General features: G+C 50.7%; 1 protein-coding gene across 1 annotated transcript in view; it reads left to right on the forward strand.

Annotated features, from left to right (window-relative positions):
* Positions 1–1873: 1873 nt before the first annotated feature.
* Positions 1874–27057, forward strand: part of TTC12 (tetratricopeptide repeat domain 12) — a 149784-nt gene continuing 124600 nt past the window's right edge. Inside the window, exon 1 of the mRNA XM_088443011.1 lies at positions 1874–1957. The gene's annotated coding sequence lies outside the window, so the exon portion shown is untranslated. The remainder of the gene's footprint in view (positions 1958–27057) is intronic.

The raw sequence follows: 27057 nt of genomic DNA on the forward strand, positions 1-27057 counted from the left end.
CACCAGGCCCAGTGCTCACCTGGCGAGAATTGAGTATGGCATGTTGGACGTGTGTTGGCAAGGTTTTGGCAGGTGGGGTGCCTGACACAGGAAGAGGGCTAGTGTGGCAGGTGGGATGCTTGGCAGGGGTAGAGGGCTAGTGTGGTAGGTGGGGTGCCTGGCAGGGGGAGGTGGGGGAGGCTAGTGTGGCAGGTGGGATGCCTGGCAGGGGGAAGGGCTAGTGTGGCAGGTGGGATGCCTGGCAGGGGAAGGGCTAGTGTGGCAGGTGGGATGCTTGGCAGGGGGAAGGGCTAGTGTGGCAGGTGGGATGCCTGGCAGGGGGAAGGGCTAGTGTGGCAGGTGGGATGCCTGGCAGGGGGAAGGGCTAGTGTGGCAGGTGGGATGCCTGGCAGGGGGAAGGGCTAGTGTGGCAGGTGGGATGCCTGGCAGGGGGAAGGGCTAGTGTGGCAGGTGGGATGCCTGGCAGGGGGAAGGGCAAGTGTGGCAGGTGGGATGCCTGGCAGGGGGAAGGGCTAGTGTGGCAGGTGGGATGCCTGGCAGGGGGAAGGGCTAGTGTGGCAGGTGGGATGCCTGGCAGGGGGAAGGGCTAGTGTGGCAGGTGGGATGCCTGGCAGGGGGAAGGGCTAGTGTGGCAAGTGGGATGCTTGGCAGGTGAAGCGCTAGTGTGGCAGGTGGGATGCCTGGCAGGGGAAGGGCTAGTGTGGCAGGTGGGATGCCTGGCAGGGGGAAGGGCTAGTGTGGCAGGTGGGATGCCTGGCAGGGGGAAGGGCTAGTGTGGCAGGTGGGATGCCTGGCAGGGGGAAGGGCTAGTGTGGCAGGTGGGATGCCTGGCAGGGGGAAGGGCTAGTGTGGCAGGTGGGATGCCTGGCAGGGGAAGGGCTAGTGTGGCAGGTGGGATGCCTGGCAGGGGGAAGGGCTAGTGTGGCAAGTGGGATGCTTGGCAGGTGAAGCGCTAGTGTGGCAGGTGGGATGCCTGGCAGGGGAAGGGCTAGTGTGGCAGGTGGGATGCCTGGCAGGAAATCGGTATGAAAATATTATATTTTTGGAGCTTGGTGAATTTAGGGCCCCATAATAGTGTATGGGGACAGATCGGGACTGAAAGGTAAGCAGGATATATCAGTGATATCTCCTGCATTACCTTTATAATAAAAAGCCCCAATCCTTAATTTCTACAAAAGTAGGTGAAAATTAAGTGATGATGAATGGACCCCATACACACATATTTATCTCCAGCAATGATCCTTCCCAGGCAGCCTTATAGTTGTCAGCCATCTTAGTAGTATACGTATGTATCTGCAGCACTGACCTTCTATAAATCAAAACAAAATGTACGACAAAATCATTTATGAAAATGATCAGAGACTGAGCTTGAATCTTTGTCTAGTCACTCAATTGATCTCTAAAATGCGTTTGGCCATTATATATTGGAGGTGAAATGAAAGGTTATCTCTAACAACAGTAGTTCAGAACAAGATGATGACAGAGGTTAATGTGATGCTTTTTTCTCTCAGTCTGTCTCCGACTTGCAGCATACTGTAGCTAGATTACTGTTTAGTTTAATGCACTTATTAGCCAGCAAAATCAGTGTGCATCCATATCTAGAATATACTTTTCGATCCTGTATGTCATGATGGGAGACAACTGCTGAATACAATTGTTTTCAAATGTTGAGAAGTAGTGGTTAATAAATTGCACATACTCTTAACAAATATACATTATATAATTCTGCTATGGTCGTGAATGGTGAGACTGTTTCTTTTTTTTTTCCAATGATCAGAGCCTGCACAGGGCAGAGATAGGTGTGAGCTGTACACAGCTGCATGAGGGAGGAGTGTGCTTTGTAATTCAGCATTAGGCCTCATTGTTGATTGTTCTGTTGCTAAGCAATGGAGGATTCTCAGTCCTGCAGTATGCCCTGAGTTACTCTGTTGATGCATGCTCTGTTCCTGCTGCTAAGGTACATAACTTTATATTTCATTTTATGGGACATAATGATGACTTTATTGGTTTAGGTCAGTTGTCAGCTGATTTGTAAACTTCCTGACTTATACTGTATACATAGGGTACATGTCCTTAGGGGAAAAGGATAGAGGGCCTGATTCAGCGATTACGCACGCAGTCTCATTGCGAAGATATGGTAATGATTGCAATCGCAATGCAAAATGCAGCCTAACATAAGGACGCCCGCTTTACCTTACACACATCCGTTATACTTAGCAAGACTGCGAGTACCATCGAAGCCTCACGCACACTTGCACATGGTCTGACCTTACCTCAGGCATTGCTAACCTCATCGCATACAGTGAAAGCCCAAGCTGCGGATGGCATCACAGTGGCTAATTTATGCACACCCCTGTAATGGTGTTGAAATGCACTGACACGCCTGCGTTCCTCCGACCAGCCCCAAACGGTACTTCCTGTCAATCACTCTGCGATGGGTCTGCGAAGTCACCGATCGCAGTGAAGTGTACGCGCACTGTGATTCATGCACAGAATGCAACAATTGTCCGATTGCGTATGTAATCGCAGTTGCTGCTGAATCAGGCCCAGAGATAATTAGACTTTACCTGCTACATTTATAGGTATTAGCACCAGGGGCGGATTACCTGCTAGGCAACAAAGGCACCCGCCTAGGGCCCGGAGGGTCCCAGGAGGCCCATGGCCAGAGTTGTATGGAGGCCATTTCCAGCGGATCGCTAACTCTGCCAAAATCAGAGGGTGCACAGCGTGCTGCGCTGGCTGGCTGAAGACTACGGCAGGTGGCAACTGTCTAATCGCTGTGCTAACAGCAGCCTGCCGGGTCCCGGCTCCAGGACCAAGGGCTCATTCTAGTTCTGCTATGTGTGTTGCGCATGTGAAGTATAGGCGGTGGTGTGACGTCATACATCATACTGCCACACACTAGTGCAAATGTAGCCACTGACCAATCACTGAAGCTGCTGCTGTGTGCCGGTGCCACAGCAGGCTGACGCTAAAGGCAAGTGAGGGACCGGATCACTGGTCACTGTGGAGCTCCTCCTGCAACCTTCCCTGCAGCTCTGTGAGGTAAGGTGAGGTCACTCAGTTTTCAGGGAGGGGTGGGTGGGGTGCAATCAGTTAAAATATGTTTTCTATTTTTTTCCTGTGGGGGCAATTAATTATGTTTTATAGTTTTCCCTGTGGAGGCAATTAATTATTATACGTTTTATATTTTTTTTTCCTTTGGCGGACAGTGTGTGTGTATGTGTATATATTTTTTTCCTTTGGCGGACAGTGTGTGTATATTTTTTTCTGTGGCGGACAATGGGCTTTATTCAGCAGTGCATACAAGGCGCCGGACCCGTACTGCGCAGTATGGGGTTTGCACGCAATCCAGCAGCGGACTGTCAGTGACTGACAGTCTGCTGCCGTTTGTGGGCGGGAGGGTGTGGGACGGCCTCCGTTTGCTGAAACGGAGGTTTGTCAGCGCCGTTGGAGGGGGAGGTAAGAGGCCAGGATCTCCGTCGGCTGATTGTTTGCGGGAGTTGTTATATTGCCAAGGGCCCAATAAGGACTAAATCCAGCTCTGATTAGCACTTACGATGTTTGACATAAAAAAATATATGGTTCCCAATTGTGCCCAATTTCCAAGGAAAGTCCCAGGTTTTTGATATTCCTAAGTGATATTATTTGTAATTGTAAATGAGATGAATCGCACAATAACCTTTCTCCTTTTTTCCCTCCGACCTTCCTTTTATGGGTTTATGGGTTGCTATGTATTGAAAATGAAACCTGACCTTGATAGGGATTGCAGTGCCCCACGTCAGTAAGGAAACCAGTGTTGCTTGTATGGATTGAACTAAAGGGGAACTAAGGGTCTCATTCAGACCCGCTCGCGAGCGCTGTACGCTCACAAGCGTGTCGATGCTACCCAAATGCGCATGCGCGCGATGGAGGCGCCTCCGTCGTGCGCATGCGCGAGACCCGGCGAGCGACGGGGAAGCCGTCGCTCGGGGGCTCGCACCAAAGGGGGCGTGCTGTCGATGGTGAGTGACAGCACGCCCCCTTCGGTGGGCGTGCCTGCCCAGACGGAGGCGTTCCCATGGGAACTGGGGACATTATATGAAATCTAGAAAAGCTATGCTATATTTTTACACCATATTGTACTAAATAAATGTACATTTTTTATCCCTGAGAAATTGCCGCAATATATATATATATATATATATATATAAATATTTTGTAAATCCTGGACAAATATTGCGGTAATGGTCTGTCCCAGCGAGGAGAGGAGGAGTCTGGATTGTCTTATTTTTGAAAACGCAAAAGACTGCATCATATTTCTCTTGCCCACTGTGCATACGCCTCCTAGTGCATGTGAAGAATGGGTGTCGAGGTGGGTTGAGATGGCGTTATTTTTTTTTGTTTTACGTTCAAAAACTATTGTTTCTTTTTTAAATTGCGTACCTGGACCCCATTATAAGGTATTGGGCTGGCACTTCCACTATGGGAGAAGTGAAACAGAACAGATCTAACGGTTTCTCCCTTGCTTTAGCTTTTTACAGATAGTAAGAGCCTATTTATTATGCTAAAAAGCAGGAAAAAAATTCTTTATTACTTTTATAAACAGAGCCCAAAATGGTAATATATCTTTTATGAATATAAAGTGCAAAGAATGACAATCTTTAAGACAAGTTCAGGCAAAATGTACATTTCTTCTTTTATAGAGCATGACATAGGTGTATCCATAAAGATTAGATTTGGGAGCTCATTTATCAAGAATCACATACTCAGTGCCATCTGTGCACAATATAAGTGGCTATGATCGCATTGCAGTATGCGCTAATCCCGCTGGAATGTATTAAATCGCAGATGCAGGGACAGGAATGTGCACGGAGTGAAGCACAAAGTGTAGCCCATAGACTAAAGCAGTACAGCCCCATCAGATGGCATAAGGTGAGGGGGCCAAGCTCCGAAACACTTTGCACGCAAGATAGGCTCTGTCACGCGTCACGAGGGGCGTGGCCATGCAGCACAGGGGAATGTCTGCGCAACACGTTTCTGTTTCTCAGCAGTCTGGGGCATGACCAGCTCTCCAGGAGCTGCTGGGCTGCCCACAGTCACTCATGGGCCGGGCCCTGGGATCTGACTTGCCACAGATAGCTGTGACTCGCTCAGCGACACAGGCGTGCAGCTTAATGGCGGCAGTAAGATGGTTGGGCGGTATAGCGTACTAGCTACTACCTTCTTATTGGTACGCCATACCAGCCCATACTGCCTTACTTGCGCTACTGCTTGGCTGTGACATCATAGCCAAGCGCCACATTCCCAGTGTAACACTGTCATGGAGGAGCAGCAGGCAGGTTCACATGTAAAATGCTGCATCTGGCTGTTTCTCCTTCATGTCAATGAATATTTGGGGGGCACCATAAGACCTTTCTTAATACACTGAACAAGCTATGATATTCACTCATCCAGCGCTTTAGGTGACCCATAACCATTAGCGCCCATAAGCAATCGCCTAAGTATGCCTAATGGTAGTGCAGGCCCTGCGTACAACACATCACAGAACAGCTTGCTGAACTGCAGTGAAGAATTTACATTTTGCTGTATCTAGACACATTTTATAGTAGCTATAAAGAAAATTGATTTATCCAAGTCATCTTTGGAAGTGTTGAGGTCACTAGTTGGATGGAGATGACAGTATTGGAATGAAAAATACAAAAACATATCCGAGGTCTCGAAAGTGTGTTGTTAGTGTGACCATTGCGCGCTAGGGACATGGTAATGCACCAATTAGACACAGCCACGCCCGTTGGCCTTTTTTTTTATGCCACAAAGCGTGGGGACTCTTGCTCGGCATTGTGTGTCAGCGTAACATCCGCCAATGCACCATAAATCAGGATGAACATTCTGATCACGGAACAGACAGACAGACCTCCAAAATCGTGACCGTCCTGCCAAGAGTGGGTCATTTGTGAAATATGGTTTTATTTTATTACTATATTGCAGTCGCATGCAGTGAGGTAAATGGCTGGGGGGGCACTGGCTAGTATCAGAGCCAGATTTACACACACATAGGGGTATATTCAATTGGGCGCGAGGTTTAGCGAGGCTAAAACCTTGCGCTCCTCGCGCCCAATTTCGGAATCCCACGGGTATGCGCGCTCCCGATACCCGCGGGATTCAATTAAAAAAACAGTGGACGCAGGGTTTTCATCACTGAAAACCACACGCTGCGTAAATAGTTTTTTTTAAAAAGTCACTTACCTGCCCGGGGGTCCCCGGTGGTCTCCACGGCCCGGTGTCTTCCCCTCTCTTCTTACTGGAGAGATGGCTGCTGGGAGTCCCGGGGGCTCCTGGGAGGCTCCAGGGGCAGGTGGGTGGGGCAAGGGCTGCTGGGAGATGTAGTTCTCCCAGTGCCCATTACAGGGGGGCAACAGTGACACTGGGAGGGGGGGGGGGCACACTGACACCGGGACACACACACACACACACACACACACACACAAACACACTCATGCACGCACACACACACTTACAAACACCACACACACTCACCCTGCTGCAGAAGTCCCGGCTCCCGCCGCAGGATGAAGATAGCGCTGCCTACGGTAAGTAATTAAGGACTAATTAAGCTAATTGGATACTTCCAATTGCTTAATTAGTCCTCAGGGAGGGGTGCCGCGGGGGTGTGATTTTACCTAAAATCATCGATTTAGGAAAAATCACACTTGCTCGGGAGGTACGAGAATAAAAACCTCCCGGTGTGTGTTTTAAAAAAACACTCACCTAATAGAATAGCAAAGAACCGCACCTGCAGGAAAAACCTTGCATGTGTGGGTTTTTTGCTATTCTCGCAGCCTATTGAATATGCCCCATAGTATATGGACCCGAAAGAGGTACCTTAAATCCATCATTCAATTGGTAGGTTGCATAATAACATACAGTATATTCCCCTGTATCTTAACTGAATTTCACTCTATTTCCAAATTTGACTATTTCCACTGCAAAAATTATTAGAATATAAAGCAGATATTTGACACATAATGTGTCATAAGTATATTTTTTGTATTATTTTAATCATTAATGCCTGATTGCACGTCCCTGTTACATTGTTTTGAACATTTTTGGGCACATGCTGTTACCTGACATTACCTGGTGCAGAGTACAGATTTGTTCTTACACATCTTTCCTGCAGTCTCACCAAAATGCCCCTCTCGGCGTGCAAGGTCCGGTGAGACTCGGCCAGGTGTCTTTTTTGCGTCTTTTGACAAAAATGTGTCTAAGTCGCAATGCGATACGACTAGGACGAAAGAGCAGACTGTGCTGTTTAATTTGATGCAACACTTGTATATCTGTGTGCGACTGAGTCCCTGAATCTGTATACAAAGTCCTGCAATGTAGCGGCCGCAGCTTTTTCATTCTAAGTTCCGTTGTGCTTCATTTACAGACTCAGGCCCTGATTCAGAGGCGCTCGCTATGAATCAGGGCCGGGCAATTTTTTTTTTTTAACAGCCTCCTGGCCGCTCGCATAGCTGTGGGTGACCACCCACAGCTATAGCGAGTGGCCAGGAAGATGGTTGCGATGGTCAAGACCATCGCGACCATCGGCCTTGCGACGAGACCCTTGTGGTAGGGTCTCGTTGCCGCAAGCCCCAGAGAGATTTCGGCTCTAACAGAGGCAAAATCTCTCCCACTGACATCACTCGTGATGTCAGTGGGGCCGCCCCCAAACGGAGGCGTTCTCATGGGAACGCCTCCGTTTGGGCAGCCACTCCCCCGGCCCGCCCACCAAAGGGGGCGTGCTGTCACTCAACATCGACAGCACGCCCCCTTTGGTACGAGACCCGGAGCGACGGTCTCGCGCATGCGCACGACGGAGCCGGCTCCGTCGTGCGCATGCGCACTGGCCCACCATCGACCCGGTTGCGAGTGCACAGCGCTTGCGACCGGGTCAGAATCAGGCCCTCAGTCAGTGATCGCGCTGAGCAAAAAAATGTGGGTCTCAGGGACCCCTCTCTTTAAAAAATTGGGGTTCTGCTCCACTGTTTCTGGGTCCCATCACATGTTATGGGGGTGAGGGGAGGCAGCAGTTAGGACAGTGCAGTTAGGAAAGTGCTGGGGGCAGGTAGCAGTTGGGGTAGCGGGATTAATGGCAAGCAGCAGTTGGGGTGGAGCTGGGGGTAAAGGCAGGAGAGGTTGGGTAGAGGGGAGTAAGGACAGGCAGTGTTTATGGTAGGGAGGGGGTAAGTGCAGACAGCAGCTGCAACAGTCCTGGTATTCTGCCAAAGAAGACCTAGTGGACGTGCAAGGGAAGAGGTAGGTATTCCATGTGGAACATCAAAAATAAATATAAACAGAGGCCCAGATTCAGAGCCGGACACTCTGACAGAGCGCTCGCTCTGAATCAGGGCCGTCCCTCCTACTTTTTGGAGCGGCCTCCTGGCCGCTCGCATAGCTGTGGGTGACCACCAACAGCTATAGCGAGCGGCCAAAATGATGTTCGCGATGGTCAAGACCATCGCGACCATCGGGCTTGCGACGAGACCCTTGCGTTAGGGTCTCGCTGCCGCAAGCCCTGGAGTGCTTTTGGCTCTATCAGATGTCAGTGATGTCAGTGGGGCCGGCCCCAGACGGTAGGCGTTCCCACGGTAACGCCTCCGTCTGGGCAGCCACGCCCCCGGCACGCCCACCAAAGGGGGCGTGCTGTCAATCACCATCGACAGCACGCCCCCTTTGGTGTGAGACCCATAACGACGGCTTGGCCGTCGTTATTCGGGTGTCGCGCATGCGCACGACAGAGCCGCCTCCGTCGTGCGCATGTGCACTCGGACAACATCAACCCGCTTGTGAGCGCTCAGCGCTCGCGAGCGGGTCTGAATCAGGCCCAGTGTGCAATGTAGTATGCATAAAAGACGACACTTGCATATAAACCTAAAACTCACATTCTACAGGTTCTATGCCCAAACCACTTCATATCTAAAATGTACAGCCCCATGACAGCAAGGCAATAATCCCAGCAATTAGATAATATATTAAATAGTATATAGTACATAACATTATATAATAGCAAGACTAATGGTGCATACACACGGTCAGATTTTCCTTCAGATTTGTACAATAACGATTTTAAAAATCGTTCATATCTGAAAGAAAATCTGACATGTGTCCCTTCAACGATAACGATGTGCTTTGCCAGATAACAATATCTGACATCTGGTGTGTTTGCAGTCAGATTTGGTCGATTTTCATTCATTTTAATACTGTCAAATATCGTTCATAGGACCTGATTCAGAGCCGGACGCTCTGACCAGAGCGCTCGCTCTGAATCAGGGCCCACCTCCATTAATATGGAGCGTCCTCCTGGACGCTCGTATAGCTGTGGGTCACCACCCACAGCATATACGAGCGTGCAGGATGATGGTCGCGATGGAGACCATCGCGACCATCGCCACTGCGAGCAGAAGCCTGCGGTTGAGTTTCTCAACCGCAAGGCCAGGAGTGATTTTGGCTCTATCAGAGCCAAAATCACTCCCACTGTCAGTGGGGCCGGCTTCTGACGGTAGGCGTTCCCTTGGGAACGCCTCCATCTGGCAGGCACGCCCACCAAAGGGGGCGTGCTGTCAATCAACATCGACAGCACGCCCCCTTTGATCAGACACTACGAGCGAAGGAAAGTCCTTCGCTCGTCGCGTCTCGCGCATGCGCACGACGGAGCTCCCTCCATCGTGCGCATGCGCAGTGCAGACCATCGACCCACTTGCGAGCGGACAGCCGCTCGCGAGTGGGTCTGAATGAGGGCCATAGGCCCTCATTCAGAGCCGTACGCTCTGAGCAGAGCGCACGCTCTGAATGAGGGCCGTCCTCCATAATTATGGAGCATCCTCCTGGACGCTCGTATAGCTGTGGGTCACCACCCACAGCCTATACGAGCGAGCAGTTTGATGGCCGCGATGGTCTTGACCATCGCCACTGCGAGCCGGAGCCTGCGGTTGAGTTTTTCAATCGCAAGGCCCGGAGTGATTTTGGCTCGATCAGAGCCAAAATCACTCCCACTGACATCACTAGTGATGTCAGTGGGCCGGCTTCTGACAGTAGGCGTTCCCTTGGGAACGCCCCCGTGTGGGAGGCACGCCCCCGGCACGCCCACCAAAGGGGGCGTGCTGTCAATCAACATCGACAGTACGCCCCCTTTGATCAGACACAAGGAGCGAAGGAAAGTCCTTCGCTCGTCGCGTCTGGCGCATGCGCACGACGGAGCTCCCGCCATCGTGCGCATGCGCAGTGCACAACATCGACCCACTTGCGAGCGGACAGCCGCTTGCGAGTGGGTCTGAATCAGGCCCATAGTTCGTAGTTCATGAAATCGTTTGTAAAATCGTTCGTAGTTCATCGTTCGTCTGACAGATCTGACCGTGTGTATGCACCATTAATCCCCACAACATCTAATATGTCATGCAATATGCATACAATATACAAAAAAGTAACATGCTAAGCAATACATAAACAGTGTAAAATGCCAAACACAGTGTAAATGCCCAGTAAGATACCCCTGTACTGTGCCCAGACAGATGCCTAGGATGTGCATAACAGGATGCACCATAATATCCTTAAGGTGCATACACACTAGACGATATGCTCCCTGAGCGATATCGTCTAGTGTGTCCCCGGCAGGCTGTGCTCAATGTCGTTCATGACATTGAGCACAGCCGCTGAACGATATCATTAGCGATATCGTTCAGCGCCGGGCTCTCTCACCCATTCCCTGACATGCAGCAACCTGACGAGGTCGTCAGGTTGGCCTGCATGTCAGCCCGATGAACGAGGATGACGAACGACCCGCGGGAACGCGCGTCGTCGTCATCGTTCATCATTTTTGTGTTAAAAATGGACGATAAAGTGGACGACTGAACGATAACGATATCGTTATCGTTCAGTCGTCCACTTTAATCGCCCAGTGTGTACGCACCATTAGCTGTTACTAAGGGTGTCACACACCTCCTTGCTGTATCTGCGTGATCCCTGCGCTGTGACCGAGGTCGCAGCCTGGGGTCACCAACGGAACAATCACGACCATCGGTCGCAATTGTTTTCGATGTCCCTTCGGCCAGGCTGTGGGTGCTAAAGCTTCCTCCAGCCTGGCTTGGGACCTGGCAGCTTGCGAAGCCAGGAAGTCTGCGTGCACCCACACAGACCCTGGCCTCCTCCCTCCCAGAAAATGGGGGCGACTCACCCTCGTTTCCGGGAACGCTCCCGCTCAGCCTCCCAAATGCCGCAGCCTGTTAATCAGGCTGCTCCTGGGAGACACTGCGTGCGAACTTGCAGATAGAGGGCTGCACATGTCCAGTCACCTCCTGCGCAGCCCTCCCAAAACCGGTAATATGCGCTAACCATCGGGTTAGCGTAATCTCTGAATCAAGCCCTAAGTTAGTAACTAACTGTACATAAAGCCAAAGTGTGTTGTACTTCAGAGTTGGGCCCCTACAATTTGGCCCCTAGAGGTAAATAGACGCCATATACCCAGCAAGCAGCAAAGCAAAAAAATAAATGATATACATAAAGTTATTGCCACACATGACGGTGGAAGCCCCGCACAGAGGAAAAGAGAGGACTCACTATTATGTGCAGCATTCCCATGATTGTGCGGCCAGCTCCTACCACTGCTTCCAGCCTGGGTCTGGGAGGGGTTTCTCCTCTGTGCAGCGTGCTTTGGTCGAACTGCAAGTCCCAAAATGCCCTGCAGCTTGCAATTCCCGGCCATGCTCACCTCCCCACCCTCCATGTCCTGGATCTGCAGAGCAGCAGGTAATATTTCTTGCTGTCCTGATATCACTGGCTCCGCTTTTTACTGTTGCCCCGGTTCCCCCTCTTCCCGGCGGCAGCGCTGCCCTTCCCCCTTCTTCTTCTTGGGCGGTACCATGAGACCTGCTGCTCAGACTAAAGTTATCTTGCATCCGTGTTAGCAGCGAGGAGGAGGGGGCTCCGCTGGCACCCGTTGAGCAGAAGTGCCTGGGGTCCCGCAGCTGATAAGGAAACTGCTCCCGGTGACATTACTACCGGTTGTCCCCATCTGATAGCGGCCCCGCCCTGGCTGTTATGTTGTACAGTCCGGCCCTGCTCATATGTAGCAGGCGGCGAGCTGGGGATGGGGACGGGACGGGGATCCTCCTCATTGGACGAGGAGCTGCTGCCGCCCGCGCGTTGGGGAAGTTACTGGGTCGGATGCTGCGGCGCGCACACCACGTCCTGCAGGACCCGGTCATTTGTAAAAAGCGAGTCCTTCTGTGCCTGTGTGTGATCACTGCTCAGTTACACACAGAATGATATAGGTGTCACATAGAAAATGTAATCAGCACAGTATGGTCTTGTGCCCTAGTTGCATCACTAAAGTAAGTTAGCAGAGTTGCACGGGGTGTGGCAGCTCACTCATGCCATGCAATTTGTGCTGCGTGACATATTGAGGCTAGATCAGTGGGGACACATCTGTAGCATTCACCTGATGCCTAGACAAGAACAGCCAATGGGCTAAGTGCCAGAAGAGTAATTAACACTCTGTATCATTGAATTATTAACATACTATAACGTATCTACAATTAAATGTTGCAGTTTTGAATCCTTTAAAGTAAATAAACTAGTCAAAATGATAAACAGAAAGTGCATCATAATAAAAACAGATCATGTAATAAAGCAAAAACAAATTTGTTCCTAGGGAAATCATTGCTAAAGTGTATCATTTTGGTATACACAATCAGCATTGTGTGATAGTGGTCAGTCCACATGTAGAATGACTTAAACTGGGTACACACTAGGGGTGAGCAGGTCCGAATTTCTGAAATCCAAACCCCCTGAGCCCCCCCGATCCGAGTCAGGCTCGACTTTTCCCGCCTGACTCGGATCTGAAATCAAGGCAAAACGTCATCATCCCGCCTTCCGGGTCTCGCGGGTTTTGGATCCTATATAAGGTACCCGCGTTGGCGCCATTTTCTCACTCCGCTGTGGACAGTGAAGAGGGAGGGTGGGAGTTAGGGCTGGCTGGGCTGTGTAGTGTAGTGCTGTTGTCCATAGGGGCTGTGTCCACTCCTCCAAAGTCCATAGGGGCTGGCTGTGTTGTGCTGTGCTGCTGTTGTCCATAGGGGCTGTGTCCACTCCTCCAAAGTCCATAGGGGCTGGCTGTGTTGTGCTGTGCTGCTGTTGTCCATAGGGGCTGTGTCCACTCCTCCAAAGTCCATAGGGGCTGGCTGGACTGTGTTGTGCAGTCAGTTGTCCATAGGGGCTGTGTCCACTCCAAAGTCCTGTGTAGTGTCCCAGTCCTAAAGGGGTGCTGTAGTGTTGTCCGGGGGGGTGCTCTGTCCATCAGGGGTGCTCTCCCCAAGTGCAAAAAAATAAATATTTTTTCCTGTGTTTGTGAAGTGTGTGCGCAGTAGCCGCACATGCATCAACAAAGTAGTGCCAAGCGTGCGCCTGTGTCATAAGTAAAGGGCCGGCTGGCTTGACCGTTAAAGGGTGCTGTAACCCCCAAAGTGCACTCCAAACAAAATTTAAAAAAAATTTCTGTGTTTGTGAATTGTGGGCCTGATTCAGAGGTGAACGCTCTGACCAGAGCGCTCGCTCTGAATCAGGGCCCTCCTACCTTTTTTTGGAGCGTCCTCATGGACGCTCGTATAGCTGTGGGTTACCACCCACAGCTATAGCGAGCGTCCATGATGATGGTCGCGATGGTCTTGACCATCGCGACCATCGGGCTTGCGACGGAGACCCTGCGGTAGGGTCTCCCTGCCGCAAGCCCTGGAGTGATTTTGGCTCTATCAGAGCCAAAATCACTCCCACTGACATCACTAGTGATGTCAGTGGGGCCGGCTTGAGACGGTAGGCGTTCCCATGGGAACGCCTCCGTCTGGCAGGCACGCCCACCAAAGGGGGCGTGCTGTCAATCAACATTGACAGCACGCCCCCTTTGGTGCGAGACCCGGAGCGATGGAGAGCTCGTCGCTCGCCGGGTCTCGGGCAAGCGCATGACGGAGCTCCCTCTGTCGTGCGCATGCACAGTGGGGGAACATCGACCCGCTTGCGAGCGTACTGCCGCTCACGAGTGGGTCTGAATGACCCCCTGTGTGCCCTGTGGCTGCACGTGCATCAACAAAGGAGCAGCGCCAAGCGTGCGCCTGTGTCCCATAAGTAAAGGACCGGCTGGCTTGTCTGTTAAAGGGTGCTGTAACCCCCAAAGGGCACTCCAAACAAAATAAAAAAATATTTTCTGTGTTTGTGAATTGTGTGCACTGTGGCTGCACATGCATCAACAAAGTAGCAGCGCCAAGCGTGCGCCTGTGTCCCATAAGTAAAGGGCCGGCTGGATTGTCCGTTAAAGGGTGCTGTAACCCCCAAAGGGCACTCCAAACAAAATAAAAAAAATATTTTCTGTTTGTGAATTGTGGCCCTGATTCAGAACCGGACGCTCTGACCAGAGCGCTCGCTCTGAATCAGGGCCCACCTCCATTAATATGGAGCGTCCTCCTGGATGCTCGTATAGCTGTGGGTCACCACCCACAGCCTATACGAGCGTGCAGGATGATGGTCGCGATGGTCTTGACCATCGCGACCATTGCCAGTGTGAGCAGAAGCCTGCGGTTGAGTTTCTCAACCGCAAGGCCAGGAGTGATTTTGGCTCCATCAGAGCCAAAATCACTCCCACTGACATCACTAGTGATGTCAGTGGGGCCGGCTTCTGACGGTAGGCGTTCCCTTGGGAACGCCTCCGTCTGGCAGGCACGCCCACCAAAGGGGGCGTGCTGTCAATAAACATCGACAGCACGCCCCCTTTGATCAGACACAACGAGCGAAGGAAAGTCCTTCGCTCGTCGCGTCTCGCGCATGCGCACGACGGAGCTCCCTCCGTCATGCGCAGTGCACACCATCGACCCACTTGCGAGCGGACAGCCGCTCGCGAGTGGGTCTGAATCAGGCCCAGTGTGCACTGTGGCAGCACGTGCATCAACAAAGGAGCAGCGCCAAGCGTGCGCCTGTGTCCCATAAGTAAAGGGCCGGCTGGATTGTCCGTTAAAGGGTGCTGTAACCCCCAAAGGGCACTCCAAACAAAATAAAAAAAAAATATTTTTTTGTGTTTGCGAATTGTGTGCGCAGTAGCCGCGCGTGCATCAACAAAGTAGTGCCAAGCGTGCGCCTGTGTCATAGGTAAAGGGCCGGCTGGATTGTCCATTAAAGGGTGCTGTAACCCCCAAAGTACACTCCAAACAAAAAAATATATATATTTTCTGTGTTTGTGAATTGTGTGCACTGTGACTGCACGTGCATCAACAAAGGAGCAGCGCCAAGCGTGCGCCGGTGTCCCATAAGTAAAGGGCCGGCTGGCTCATTTTTTAAAGGGTGGTGTAACCCAAAAAGTGCACTAGTCTCCAACAAAAATAAAATAGGGAAAGATCAAGAACCACTTCTTCCTAGTGCTGTTGCTGCTGCTGGGAGTTGTTCATCATTCCAGAGAGGAAGTAGGAACACCACTACTTTTACTAAACAATTGACCCTCCAACAGTCCTTAGCGAGGAGGATGAAGTACGACAGCAGTCATCCTGAAGCAAAACGTATAACTGAGGCCTTGACTGCTATGTTGGTGTTAGACGTGCGTCCAGTATCCGCCATTAGTGCAGTGGGATTTAAACAATTGATGGAGGTAGTGTGTCCCCGGTTCCAAATTCCGTCTAGATTCCACTTCACTAGGCAGGCGATACCGAGACTGTACAGAAACGTCAGAAAAAGTGTCCTCAGTGTCCTGAAAAATGCCGTTGTACCCAATGTCCACTTAACCACGGACATGTGGACAAGTGGAACAGGGCAGACTAAGGACTATATGACTGTGACAGCCCACTGAGTAAATGTATCACCTTACGCAGCAACAACAGCAGCGTCACCAATAGCAGCATCTCAGAAACTCCAGCTCGTTCCAAGTCAGGCTACGCTGTGTACCACCGGTTTCAGTAAGAGGCACACCACCGACAACGTCTTAGAGAAACTGAGGGAAATCATCGCCCAGTGGCTTACCCCACTTAGACTCTCCTGGGGATTTGTGATATCTGACAACGCCACCAATATTGTGCGGGCATTACATCTGGGCAAATTCCAGCACGTCCCATGTTTTGCTCACACAATAAACTTGGTGTTACAGAATTTTCTGTAAAGCGACAGGGGCATGCAGGAGACGCTTTGGGTGGCCCGAAAAATTTCTGACCACTTTTGCCATTCAGCGACTGCGTGCGCCTGTGTCATAAGTAAAGGGCTGGCTGGCTTGTCCGTTAAAGGGTGCTGTAACCCCCAAAGTGCACTCCAAACAAAATAAAAAAATTTTTTTTTTTCTGTTTTTGTGAAATGTATGCACAGTAGCCGCACATGCATCCTCAAAGCAGCAGCGACAAGCGTGCGTCTGTCTGTTAAAGGGTGGTGTAACCCTCAAAGTGCGCTCCACAAACAATAAAAAGATTATTTTCTGTCTTTGTGAATTGTGTGGGCTGTAGCCGCACCTGCATCCTCAAAGCAGCAGCGACAAGCATGCGTCTGTCTGTTAAAGGATTACATCGGTGACAGCATCCAAGTAGGCATGTCAGACAGTCCGTACCTGTACTGGCAGGAAAAAGAGGCAATTTGGAGGCCCCTGTACAAACTGGTTCTATTTTACCTGAGTTGCCCCCCTCCAGTGTGTACTCCGAAAGAGTGTTTAGTGCAGCCGCGAACCTTGTCAGCAAAAGGCGTAGGTGGTTGCTTCCACAAAATGTGGAGATGATGTTCATAAAAATGAATGATCAACTCTTCTAGGGAGACCAGCCTCCAGAACGTACAGAGGGACCTGTGGTGGTGGATTCCAGCGGGGACGAATTAATACTCTGTGAGGATGTACACAACACTGAAGAGGGTGAGGAATCGGTGGATGAGGACGACATCTTGCCTCCGTAGAGCCAGTTTGTGCAGGGACAGATTAATTGCCAGCTTGTTTTGTGGGGGCCCAAACGAACCAATCATTTCAGCCACAGTGGCAGACCCTGGCGCTGAAATGATTGGTTTGTTAAAGTGTGCATGTCCTGTTTATACAACATAAGGGTGGATGGGAGGGCCCAAGGACAATTCCATCTTGCACCTCTTTTTTCTACTTCAGGGTCCATAGGGGGTCCACAGGGTTGACCTTGGGGGTATAGGTTGGGAACCAAATCCGGGCACCACGCAGTTAAAGCTTTTAGCTCCCAGGATGCACTGGGTCCACTCTCCCTATAACCCCACCCCCAAGCCAGAGGCACCTCAGTTTAAGTTGGTGCCCGGCCGGAGTCGGGTCACCGTTAGCGCAGGGGGAGCTGATTAGCAGCCCCTAAGCTTATTTTATTTTTTTAGGGACAAAGTTTTTTCCATGGACTTTGGACTCTTCAGAGCGGCAGCGTCGGACTGTCCATAGGACGTCTAAGCTGCCGCTCCGTCACCCCGCTGGCGCTGAGACGCCAGTACAGATCTGGGGATCTCAGCGGGACCCCAGAGTCTGTACTAGCCGGACTCTGTGGGCGCCCAGGACTGCTGCCGGATCCACGGGGAGCAGGTAAGGTCGCGGATCACCGCTTGCGGTGATCCGCGCATTTCAAATGCAGTCCTGTGCCTCCGGTCTCAGGGGACAGACCGGAGGCGCCGGCAGTGGCGGCGGGCCCCCCATACCCCGTGTGTCCACTAGACCACCAGGGACTTAACGATCGGTGCAGGGAGCCGGCGTCCCGGGGGTTAATAGCCGGCCAGGGGAGGCAGCCTTCCCTGTTACAGCGGCTCCTCCCCTCAGCTCAGCGCGCCTTTCAGTATCCATAGTCTGGCGTCGCTGAGCTGCTTCCTCCGCGGGCCACGCTTCCTCTGAGGTCTCCAGCGGCCATTTTATCTCTGTGGTGCAGCAGAAATCTCTCAGGATGGCAGTGAGTCCAGTCCCCCTGCGTACCTCACCATCAGGTCAGTGTACACAGCACTGTAGCCTTCCCAGACACTGAATCTGGGCAGTTGAATGCAGTGTAATAGTGCAGTATATTATATGACATGTTTATGTATATATGTATATATCTGCATTGTATGTGACTTATGCTAGTGCTGACTGTACTTTATTCTCTCACCTGTCAGTGTATTTCTATCCCTTTTCTTTATCTGCCCTAATACAGCTGTACTTAGGGTGGTTCTGAGACCTCACATTTATATACTTGTTAATATTTGTGTGGTTTGTCACATACTGTTGCGTGCAGCACGTTGCCATATTTTAGATGGAACTGTGTGTTGCATACGCTGAAAATGGGTCCCTGCAGCTAATTTTTGGCATCAGTCAGGACCAGTATAGCGCTGCTTAATATTTCCGCCAAGATTGGTCAGATATGTCTGACCAGGAGATAGAGCGTTATACTGCACCCATTTTTACTATCCTGCAAGTCATGTGCTGCAGGTGTTAGTGCGGAGGATTTGACTCATAAAGGGTTCTGTATGTGGCGTCATCTGGTGCCGGCCTCTTTCACGACCCCCTTGGGCGGTTTGTTTTCTCGGGATCCTCTCAATTGCGGATCGCCGGGCGGGCCCCATTGTTGTACCTCACTTGGGGTTACTTCACCATACTGCCCTTTTCATCTCAGGGTATCTCGCAGCTTCTTGCTCTCTTCCCCTGTGACACAGACTACCGCTCCCTGCAGGGGTTTTTCGCAGTATATGAATTCCCCCTGGTGCCACAATAGTCTGTCATTCCCCTTGCAGGGATTACCACAACAGCCACCCTGGGTGGATGTCGTTTTCTACGAAACGCTAATTGGCGTGGTTGACGCCCTGTGGTTACTTCCCAGTTGGCTCTGCCGTGAACTGGGTACTGTTCGGGGCTCTTTCCCTCTTACACGGGGGGAAGCCTATTTCAGGTATTATTATCCCTGCTTTAGGGCTGGTAGCAGGTCCATTCTGGTTAGAGTGAATGTTGACCTGCACCTGTATCATACACCCTCAGTATTGCGTGCCTTCGGGTTCCCTGTTGCTGACTAGCGGGTGGATCGCATAGCGGGACTCTGGCTGTTGCCAGATAGGAGGTGTTACAACAGTGTTTGGCCTCCTGTCCCAAATTCCCTGAGGGTCATCACGAGCCCCTCCTGGGGGGGATGGGCGTGTTACTCGTCTGATTACAGACGTTACTACGCCTCCCATTCCTGCGTGGTCGGATTCTTCGGATCCGTAGGTGGTAACTCTGCCTGAAATCAGTATACTTGCTTTCAGGAGTTGTTATCCATCCTACCATGGCTATAGCATGGTTGGTTAATACTATTGCATATTGGGTTGATGCATTTGTAACGTTTTTTCCCCTCCAACACGTCGGGGGTTCAAATGTATTTGGTCGCTCACGTAATATATGCTGTTGTCATAGGTGGAAATGCCTATATTGGATACCAGTCTCCTAACTTTCAGAGTTCCGGCTGCGACTGTATCCTCCGTAATACCCTATGGCTGCGCTCTGGGAATGCAGAGGTGCAGATACCATCTTTAGGGTTGATATTGTTTGGTCCTGACCTTGACAAGATTGTAGTAACATTGGCAGTATTACTAACGACAAGTTTACCGCTTTCAGCTATGCCCACTACAAGGCCTCAGACTAAGTCTGTTAAGTCTTTTTTGTCCTCTGGGTCAGCCTAAAGGTCTGTTTCTTCGTAGACTGTCGGCATCTACAAGGGCCGACATATCCAGTACCGAGCAGGCCTGGACTGCCAGCCGATCCTGCTTCTGAACCTACGGATATCTCTTCAGCCTGACGGGACAGGCCTACAACTGGGAGATACCGATTTTCTCAGTTCGCCCGGTATTAGTGTCAAGTTGCCGCGGCTACGTGGGTAGGAGGGTACGCCCTCTTTACAAGGGCCTTACAGATCCAGAAAGCTATGCAGTTGTTGCGGTAAGCGGAGCTAATTAGGCCATCCCCACTATCTCAGTGAGGGACTGGTTGTTCTGCTTTCTTTCTGGTGCGGTGGCTGAATGGTCCTCTTTGGCCTATTCTCTGTCTCAATTCCCTGAACCAGTTCCTAAAGCTACCTGGGCTCAGGAGGAAATCCCTATGCTCCATCATACGATGTTTGGAACCTGGGGACTTTATGGTATCACTGGATATACAGGACGCGTGCCTACGGGTACTTACAGAGACCTTTCCTCAGCATGGGCTGAGGTTTGCTGTATCACAGCAACACTTACAATTTTTCGGGCTCTGCCTGTTGGGACTGTCCTCAGCCCCACAGGGGTTTACCAGCGTTTTGGATTTTCTGACAGTTCTTCTGTTCAGTATATCCCAATGCTCCTGTACCTGGACGGCCTCCTGCTCTTAGCGGGATCACCGGGGTACTTTACGGCCAGGTCAGGATGACTGTGGCTTCTTCAGGGTGCAGACGTTTAATCAACGGGGAAAAAGTCCTCCCTGCATCCCTCTCTGGGTATTCTTCATCTAGGATCCCTGCTGGATTCTCAGAATCTGAGAATTCTTCTGGCGTAAGACGGAATCTCCTCTCTTCCATTAGGAGTACATGGTTGTCTGCGCAGTCGACAGATGTCTTTACACTCTGGGATGCATGGTGGAATGGGCTCAGTTCCATTCCAGGCCTTTCCATAATTGGCTCATCTCCAGATGGAATGAGTTTTTTCTGTCGGATAACTGTTCAAACGATGATGCTCTCTCCGGAGGCAAGTCGGTCCCTGTCCGGGTGGCTATGGCCATCTCGTCCAGGGTTTTCTTTGCTATGGACAGTGTCTGGATCGAATCCTTTTCAGTGCAGTTGGACGTCTGTCGATTCCACCCTGTCAATTAACTTACTCTGGCATAACTCTTGTTTCCCGGTGAACCTGAAAAGGTTCAGTCCGACAGGGTCAGGACAGTGGCTTCCTTTTTAGCAACACTGTTCGTTGGGTGGCAATGACAGGTATGTCACATATTCGGACATAGTCCGAGGGTCTCCTCCCGACCATCTCGGCAGCGTTCATTTCAGGAGCTCTCCATTGGGAAGCGAGAGTCCTCAGCCGTCACGACGTGCATCCCGGGGACTAGTCTCTTCCCCAAGAGAGGTTTCATCTCCTGGTGAGCAGGGGGGGCCCCCCTGAGGTGACCCTCATGGCCTTCTGACTTTATCACACTATGGTGTTACAGTTCAGCTTTGGGGATTCTGAAGCAACCTTCAGCGACTCTTTGTCGGTGAAGTGGTCCTTCCACTTTGTGTACCTGTGTTCTCCGGTCTCCCTTCTTCCTCAAGGTCTTTGGAAGTGTTTTCAATCGAGACGGAGATGCTTTCCTGCTGGTGGCTCCTGATTGCCCCAGATGTCAGGGGTACTTGGATCTTCGGAGTCTCTACATCGATACTCCATCCCTGATGCTTCACTGCCCGGACCTGTTGTCTCAGGGTCTTTGGTTTTGCCTTGGACCTGGGTCGTTTGTCTTTGACTGTGTCCTTACAGTGGTCTTACGGCTTCCCTGGCTTTGTCATCGTTGGAATGATTAGAGCACATGGATCAGCTTTTGCTGGGACCTACCACAAACTGTGGCAGCCATAAATCTTATGGTATTGTACCTGTCGATACAATCCTCCGGTGTCCAGGATTTCCAGATATTCTGGCATTCCTTCCGGCTGGCTTGGGTTTCACACTTGGCCTGGTCTTCCTGACAGTGCGGATCTCTACACTGTCAGTATGGTTAAGATATGGAATTGCTCCACTCTGGTATCCAGTTCATCCTTTGGAGTGTTTTCTTGATTATGCCTCCATTTGTCCTCCCTAGGGACTCCTGGGGAGTAAGTAGTGGTTCTTCGTTACCTCCGGGGACAGTCAATGGAACCGCTGGTTGTGATAGCCATTACATGGTCTATTGCTTAGGCTCTCTCTTTCTCTCAGGGTGTTTATATCAACCAGGAGAGTGTCTGAATTGGGAGCGTTCTCATGTGGCTCCCTCTTCTGGAGGGCATCATGTCAGGGTGGGAGTTGCTCTCGCCCTGTGTTGCTTCTTAGTGGTTTTCAGGTTCCATATTGTTCTGGAACTTATGGTACGGCCATTCTGTCCCCAGTCCTCTCGGCTGGTGTGGCCTCATTGACTGTGGTCTGGCCTCTTTGGATTTTTGTGATCCGTTCAGGTTCCTTACGGAAATCGGACTCCTTATTGGTGGTCTGAGATTTCTGGTTTTCACAGGAAAGGATGGCCGGCCTATAACCAAATGTTGGCTGGATGGCCTCGTAGGTCTTCCTCAGGGGCCTACCCATGGGTAGGCCTTCCTGTTGTTGATGCTTGTTTTTTCTCGGGCCATGTGTGCGGCTCGCTGTGGCGCCTCGGCTGTTTTACCTTACTAGGTGGCCACGTGGTCTTCCGTCCACACCTTTTTAAGGTTCTAGGCATTGGTTTCCTTTGCCTCTCAGGATGCTTCCTTTTTGGCGACGGATTCTCCTCTCAGCACAGGAGCGTCCCCACCCTTGGTTGAACTGCTTTGGGACATCCCCAAGGTCAACCCTGTGGACCCCCTATGGACCCTGAAGTAGAAAACAAGAGATATGGTAAGAACTTACCTTTGTTATCTCTGTTTCTACGAAGTCCATAGGGTCCACAGGGCGCCCGCCCTGACGCACCTGGCTTCATATGGGCTGTGTGGCTGGTCACCGGTTTTCCGTCTCCCATTTCGGTGAGTATGGTTATTGAGTGTTCCAGTTTTCTCTCTCTTTTTCTCTCCTCCTCCGGCCTTTGGCTACTTACAAACTGAGGTGCCTCTGGCTTGGGGGTGGGGTTATAGGGAGAGTGGACCCAGTGCATCCTGGGAGCTAAAAGCTTTAACTGCGTGGTGCCCGGATTTGGTTCCCAACCTATACCCCCAAGGTCAACCCTGTGGACCCTATGGACTTCGTAGAAACAGAGATAACAAAGGTAAGTTCTTACCATATCTCTTGTTTTTTCTTTGAATTATGTACTGTTTGGGGCCTAGTTTTTCAAACTGCCATCCTGTCTGCCACTGCAGTGTCACTCCTAGATGGACCACGTGTTTGTGCCGCCCACTCGTGTCGCTTAGCATAGTCATCCAGCTACCTCGGTGCAACCTTTTGGACATAAAAACACTATTGTGAGGTGTTCAGAATAGACTGGAAATGAGTGGAAATTAAGGTTGTTGAGGTTAATAATACCATAGGAGCAGAAAACCCAGAAATTCTATGATTTTAGCTGTTTTTATGCTTTTTTTTTTTTAAAAATACAAATCCAGAACCCAAAACACCGAAGGGTGGTTTTGGCAAAACCAATCCAGATCCAAAACATGAAGAAAGATCCAGATCCAAAAACAAAACACGAAAAGTGGCCGGTGCACACCCCTAGTACACACTAGTAGATATATCACAGACATGAAGTTCGATCGATGAACGATATATCGGTAGCTGATCGGCAGGTGTATACACCTGATATGTCTGTGAACATCGTTCACAGACATAGCTTGGGCCTGCAGTACAGCCGAGGAGCATCTTCAGGTGTGCATGGGTGACCCGCTAACCGCCCATACACTGGCTGCAGGGACCGCCGACACTGACATCAGAACTGGGCGGGCAAATTTAAATGCCGGCCCAGTTGTGATATCAGGCCAGACATATCGAGCGTCCGATTGGTAAGTGTGTATAGCTTACCAATCGTCGGTTCGGACGGCAGATTGGTCTTCTGACCGTCTGTCATTTTAGTCTGTACCAAGCTTTAACCAGGTTGAAGTTAATTAACTGACAGGAACAGAATGCAGGTAAAACAAGTGTTAATGCAGGCATGCAGATACAGGTACAATTGCAGATATGCAGTATTAGATACAGCCAGAAACTTAGAGGGTATAAGCAGGGTTAATGGATATATAGTATAGCCCAGTGGTTCCCAAACTCAGTCCTGAAGGAAGGCACCCTAACAGTACAGGTTTTCAGGATATCCATACTTAAGCACAGGTGACTTAATTATTATTACTCAGTCAGTTTGATTGTACCATCTATGCACAAGCAAAACCTGAAAAGTAAGGGTGCCTTGAGGACCGGTTTGGGAACCCCTAGTATAGCTAGTGGTGGAAGTGGTTTATAATATACAGATGTGTCCTTTCTGGTGCTTCAGTATCACCAAATAACGCCTCTCAGCGAGTCAGGTCCTGTGCGATTCGGCCACACAGAGCATCTTTTTAGCTCAAAATGTGCATCTTATTTGCATAATTAAAACACATAGAAGCATCATAACTACATTGCTAGCGTAGAGTGTTCAATTTGGTATGCTACATTTGTACATCTATGTGCGACTGAATCTATGTATAAAGGGATACGTTGCAAGCGTCCACTGCTTTTCCCCATGCCAAGTTCCGTGCTTCACCTGCGACAGCATGTTAGTAAAATCGCAGCCTAGTGTCTCTGGTACACTGTGATCTTTGCTGTGTCTGTGATGCGACTAAAGCTGGGTACACACTATATGATGTGCGACCCAGCGAGGGAAAGAGAGATCCGATGTACTATGGTGCGATGTGTTATTACATGCGGCATGTAACTGCATGGCGTTGTTTATTGCATCGTCCCATCTGCTGTGCAGAACAGAAGATTGGATGATGTGATCAACGGTGGATTAGCCGAATACACGGAATGTAGTTTTAATCCCGGCTGTCAGTATGCCGGTGCTCAGAATCCCCGAGTCGGAATCTCGACACCAGTGAGAATTCCGGCACCTGCAACCCGACAGCCGGCATCCCGGCAGTAAGTAGTGGGGCTAGGGGGAGGTGTAGGGTTAGGTTTAAGCACAAAGGGGAGGGTTAGGCACTAGGGAGAGAGGGTTAGGCGCTACGGGGGGAGTTAAGTTTAGGCTGCAGGGCGGAGGGTTAGGATAAGGTAGTGGGGTGGGAGGGGTAGGTGTAGGGTTGGTATACTTACCGACAGGTGTCGGTATCCTAACCAAGTCAGGATGCCGGCATCGAAATTATGACGGTCAGGATCCCAAGCGCCTGCATCCCGCACCCAACCCATACGATGTGTATTATACTGTATATAGGGCCTGTTTCAGAGGCGCACGCTATTTGCGTGCACTCACTCTGAATCAGGGCATCCCTATTTTTTATTTTTTTTAACGGCCTCCAGGCTGCTCGCACAGTTGTGGGTGACCACCCACAGCGTGTGCGTGCGGCCTGGCGATGGTCACGATTATCGCAAACATCGGGCTTGCGAGGAGACCCTTTTGTAGGGTCCCCCGAGTGGACTTCCTGCACTAATAGAGCACTAAGGGCCTGATTCAGACCCGCTCGCGAGCGCTGAGCGCTCGCAAGCGGGTCGATGTTGGCCCAGTGCGCATGCGCACGAGGGAGCCGGCTCCGTTGGGTCTCTCTACAAAGGGGGCGTGCTGTCGACGGTTACTGACAGCACGCCCCCTTTGGTGGGCGTGGCTGCCCAGACGGAGGAGTTCACATAGGAATGTCAGTGGGAGTGCTCTCGGCTCTGATAGAGCCGAAAGCACTCCAGGGCTTGCGGCAGATGAGACCCTACCACAAGGGTCTCGTCGCAAGTCTTGACCATCGCGACCATCTTTTTGGCCGCTCGCTATAGCTGTGGGTGGTTAGGAGGCCGCTCTAAAATTCAGAGGGCCGGCCCTGATTCAGAGCGAGCGCTCTGTCAGAGCGTCCAGCTCTGAATCATGGCCTAAGTGCACTACTGACATCACTAGTGATGTCAGTAGGGCCGCCCACAAACGGCAGGCATTCCTTCGGGAACGCCTCCGTTTGTGCAGCCACCCCCCCTCCCCGCCTACAAAAAGGGGCGAGTTGTCGATCAACATCGACAGGCGCCCCGTCTTATAGCGAGCCCCGGAGAGAGTGATTTCTCACTCGCTCCAGGGCTCGCGCACGCCGCGCGTGCACAATGGCCCACCATCAACCCGCTTGTGAGCACTATGCGCTTGCGAGCGCGTCTTAATCAGGCCCATAGTTCTGATCCTCGTCAGAATGATATATCGTATGATATATCATATAGTGTGTTCCTAGCTTAAGATGCAAAATTTATACAGTACTCTACACCTGTAAGGGTCATATTCAATTTGGAGCGAAAAGTCCGTTATCGGCGATAATTTTCGCTATTTTCACTTATCCCCATATTCAATTTCATAGTCCTTTTGCAGGTGCAAAACGTCTTTGTAAAAAAATGAGGATACGTTTTCACCACTGTTTAGGAGGCGAAAAAGTGCAGAATTGGGGTTTTGGGGTGCAGAATAAAAAAAAATAGCCTGCAGCCTTTGGAATGTCCCCTTAGAGTAATCTGTGTCAAAATAATAATAATTAAAAAAAAGCATAGGACACCCCAAAAAAAAGTGGTTTCATTTTGGGCCGAAAAAAAAATTGAGGGACAAACTTAAAAACTAGCAAAATTGACTCAGGAGGGGGTCCCAAAGTATGTGGCAGGTGTTTTCTAGATTACGGGTGGTTGCAGCAGGTGGATTTTTGATGAATTTTTAAAAAACACTTTAGGGACTTAAAAATATTCTTGCTCCCATTTTCATCAGTAGCGGCTCCAGGCACCGGCAAGCCGGTCCGTCGCCCGGAGCGCCACTGTATCCGGTGGGCGCAGGAAATGCCCGCCACCCGCCCGGAGGTAGAGGATATATTTAAGCTCAGGGGGAGGGAGCGAAGGAGGGAAGGGGTGACAACTCCAGCAAAGCCTAGCGCTGGCCCTGATTTTCATGTACCCCAAATTTGATGGGACTAGTTATTTTTCCCCAAAAAATAAGCTGTTCTTCACCTCTTCTTCATAGCTGCATTTATGCACCTGCCGCGGCTGTTTAGAAAACCCCAATTACCTTCAGCAGGCCAAATCGGGGGTACCCATAGTGATCCCCCATGTCAAACCATCTTCTAGGGGGTGACAGGCTGATTTCACCAAAAGTGACAGGACTTTTCGATACCTTTCCACCGGGCTCCCGTTTTCGCTGATACCTTATTGAATACGGGGATAAGCGGGCACGTGCCCGATACTTTATCTCTGGGAAAACGGCGATGCTGGCGAAAAGTCCGACCTCGTAATTTTGCTATATTAAGTGATCTTAGAACCGCGATTATTTGTTTTCTA

Source organism: Taudactylus pleione, unplaced genomic scaffold, assembly GCF_031769625.1.
Source record: "Taudactylus pleione unplaced genomic scaffold, aTauple2 ptg000322l, whole genome shotgun sequence".
NCBI lineage: Eukaryota > Metazoa > Chordata > Amphibia > Anura > Myobatrachidae > Taudactylus > Taudactylus pleione.